Source organism: Pinus tabuliformis, chromosome X, assembly GCF_031772625.1.
Source record: "Pinus tabuliformis cultivar Carrire ecotype Pingquan chromosome X, CPIR1, whole genome shotgun sequence".
NCBI lineage: Eukaryota > Viridiplantae > Streptophyta > Pinopsida > Pinales > Pinaceae > Pinus > Pinus tabuliformis.
This window is the reverse complement of record NC_142308.1, coordinates 1,432,538,457-1,432,542,467: the sequence shown is the minus strand read 5'-3', so window position 1 is coordinate 1,432,542,467 and position 4,011 is coordinate 1,432,538,457. Positions and strand designations below refer to the sequence as shown.

Below are 4,011 nucleotides of genomic sequence, written 5' to 3'. Positions count from 1 at the left end.
CTGCAGCTTACTGTGGCCTCATGTCCTTATGACTGTGGCATCCCTTACTGCATAAACACATTTCCTGAGTGTCCCTGATGCCAACATATTCGAGTCTCTACAGCTGCATTAAATATTTAGCGTGTTTGACAGCGTGTATATATTATACTTCTCATATGCGTTGTGTATACCATACTATGCGTAGATATTGAGTTCATTACAGTGTATGGACTGCATGGAGTTACCACACTATGCATAGATATTACAGCGTATGCATGGAGAGAGTGTTGACATGTATGTTTTCCAATGTATGATTGCGTTCCAATGTCTGCATTTCATGTATACTGCGTATGACTGTATATATACTGCGTATGCGTTTTAATGTCTTCGTTTCATGTATACTGTGTATGACTGTATATATATTGCGTATGCATTCCAATGTCTGCATTCCAATATCTGCGTATCATGTTTAGACTTTCCACAACACCCGGAACGACCTCGTGTTCCAAACCAGCGTACTCGCCCTCAGTGTTCTCTCTGAAGATGACGATGTTCACATTATCGTGCCTGGTGGGGAGGCTGAGGAGATTCGAACAGTGAACAAGGGAAGCGAAAAGATACAATTCTTTCCTCATCTGGATATTGAGGGAGCTGACACCTCCCCCCACAGGGGTGGGGAGGCCGCCCTTCAAACACACCTTGTTCCGCCTAATTGATTCAATGACCTTTGAGGGGACTCTGTCCATGGAGGAATGCATGTCGTAGGTTTTGAAGTAAACAGGGGTGTGCATGGCCTTCATGACATCCACAACGACTCCCGTCACCAAGGGCCCGATGCCCTCTCCCGGTATCAGGGTCACCGCCCTCGGGGCTCCGTCCCCAGGCCGAGGCATGTACGTTACGCCTCGACGATGACACTCATTCTTTAATGGTTCCGCTACCATTCTCTATCTCAATAGGCATGAAGCTATATTGGTGGCCATGTCCCCTGCGATCGGATCGCCCCGCCTTGTGTTTGGATCTAAATCATAATGCTACTGCAGTTAGGGCATCATAGCAAATACTCTTAGAATTTTATCCTTCTCCAAAAACCCAGACGTGGGGAGGAGATCACCTAAAGAGTGTGTCTAAATGACATCAAATCCTCTTATATTTATACTAAAATGAGGGTGATAAATAGACACGACGGTTGGGCTTCTAGAGCCTACATAAGTGCTGGTCGGCTTGATAATAATTACATAAACAAAATAAATTCATATGTCCATAAATACTTATCAGAATCAGATGATATTTGGATCAATCCTACACCTCTCGACGAGAGGGATCCAATAAAAATATCAGCTGCTTTAAATGAGCTGACCCACATGGAGTTTGGCCCTAGTTTCCAATTTAACACTCCCTCTCAACTAGGGGGAACTCCATCTCTTGATCCATATGTCCGACTATACTATCTCTGCCATCAGTGCCCTGCACTGCTCTGCCCATCTTTGCTCAGCTCTGCTGGCTCTGCTAGCTCTGCTCTGCTTAGCTCTGCTGAGTGCTACTTGTTCTGCTAGCTCTACTCTGCTCAGCTCTGCTGAACTATGAAGAAGAAGAATTGATCGAGAATGTCTCATACCATTCTCCACTGACCGGAAGTCAGACTCAGAGTGCATAACGCTGGTCCCAGACCAGTCTCAACCGACCCGAAGTCAGCATCATAGTATGTACTACTCTCACTGGTCCCAGACCAGTCCTGCACTGACACGAAGTCAGTCTCAGAGTATGTACCACTGGTCCCAGACCAGTCCTAGCTGACCCAAAGTCAGCGTCATAGTATGCACAACTCCTACCACTGGTCCCAGACCAGTATCATTGATCCCAGATCAATGGAGGACATCCTAGCGTAGGGAGTACGGTAGATACAACGATGTGTCCATCGGTACTACTATGGTCCCTAACTTCATTTCCTTGCTCATTGATCACACGAGTGGTACTTCCCATGAGTCCTAGACTGCATGGGTAGGATGCATCGATAGGAGAACTTAATCAATCCTATTCTCATAGGAGAACACCTCAATCGAGGCCGCCATGGAGAACACATTAATCCAGGCCTCACAGGAGAACACATCAATCCTGCTACACAGGAGAGCAAATCATCCCGTTCCACAAGAGAGCGAATCATCTTGTCCCACAAGAGAGCGAATCATCTTGTTCAGTGTGCACCACTATGGGAAGGTGAGTCACCCTGTGGTCGTATGTTGCTCCAATAGAACTGCAAGCCCCCCAAAACTCCCAGAGCTCAATCTATGCAACATGCAGGACCCTTTTACAAAGGTCTCTCGACGACTCCAAGTCGTTCAGGAAAATCACAAATTTTATCTTTCCTCAGGGCTATGTCCTGTACATCATCTCAATGCGATGGAGCCTCCTTGCTCATCGACTTTCCATATCCTAGATAAGGTAATATATGATGTCTTTCTGCTGGAGCAATTGTCAAATACAGGATTCCTCAATTATCGATTCTGGTTGTCACAGAGAAAAACAGCTAACATAAGAAATTCCGCAACCATGCAGCTTCATACGCGATCATACTCGTAGCCATGTATTCGGTCTTGGCGAAGCTTATAGTGACTGACTTCTGCTTCCTACATTGAAGCAGAATCCAAAGAGAACCAACACTGAAAAGTGCTCTGGTGATCGTCCACACTGCCTGCCCACTCATCATTTAAATAATCATGTGGTTTCATATTTCCGGCAGTGTTTCTCAATCCATGACAGATTGTGCCCTGAAGATATCTCAGAGGATTCTTGGCACCAATCCAGTGAGGTTCAACCAAATATGAGCTCACCATGCTAACTGCAACACATATGTCTGGACGAAGGTTCTCCAAGAACATCAACGCGAATGAGTTTATGAAACTCAGAGGCATTTCCCAAATCAGGTACGACATCACTACCATATAACTTCTTGAAAGTTAAAACCCTCGAGGTAGTTACAAGCTTGCAGCTTATCTTCCCACATTCAGAATCCAACTCCCTCTGTCTCCTATAAATGAGAGGGTCTGCACCTGCTAGACATAGGTTCCGGTATGAGAGGTTTATCATCCACAACCTTTGAGTAATGGTTTGGATCGGTTTCACTCCTAGTGAATCTCAACTGCATTAGATAGCTATCAATCCTCTCATACTACGCCCGAGGTGTTTTGCTTCAAGCCATAGAGGGCTTTCTTCCACCTGAATACATGAGATTCCCGATCATGAGTCTCAAACTCCTCGGGTTGTTCCAAACCTGTGAACCTGCTGCATGAGGGGAATGGTCCCCTTATAATATTTTCCTTCGGTACATTTCAGACATGTACCTTCATGCTTCTTTTTGAATTTAGGCATCCTAGTCACGATCTGTCTCACAGATCTCAGGTGCTGAGTCAATGGACATGGTCCCCAATGGACTTCCTGCAACTTGATACAACCCTGAACTCAAAAACATCTTAAAAAGATCTATTTTCAAACATGTACCTTTCCATCGACAAGTGCCTCCTTGTAACCTTTCACTTCCATTTCCGAGATGGACATCAGGTTCTTCTTGCGATCAGGTACATAAAAGAGATTCTTGGGTTTCTTGTTTTCGCGGAGGAGTCGACCATTTCCTTAATGACCTGCATTACTAGTCATTCTTTTGATCATTGAATATGTCCCAAGAATTATTTTTATCTTCATGAAGGGATGTGTCTCTGCCATTCGAACACTCCTTCGCATAACGACCAAACTTATTTCAACAAGGCATCCGCCTTTCCTTCCACCCTTAGATCCGAACTTCCCGATGAAGTGATCTTAAGATGGACCATCATAATCTTCCACTGCGCCATTCTGCTAACATTCTCTGCTTTGACTTCACCCTAGGTGAATTATGAGGAACCCATTGATCCTTCTGTCTTGTCCCAACCATCTTCGGTGATTGCTCTTTCACTCTTTCTTGGGCATTGTCTTCACCTTAGCTCTAATACCATGTTAATTTTTGGTATGTTCTATGCTAGAGCAATTTATTTAAAT

General features: G+C 44.7%; 1 pseudogene; it reads right to left on the bottom strand.

Moving 5' to 3' along the window:
• Positions 1–371: 371 nt before the first annotated feature.
• LOC149145398 (isocitrate dehydrogenase [NAD] regulatory subunit 1, mitochondrial pseudogene) lies at positions 372–923 on the bottom strand (annotated as a pseudogene).
• Between the last annotated feature and the right edge of the window lie 3,088 nt (positions 924–4,011).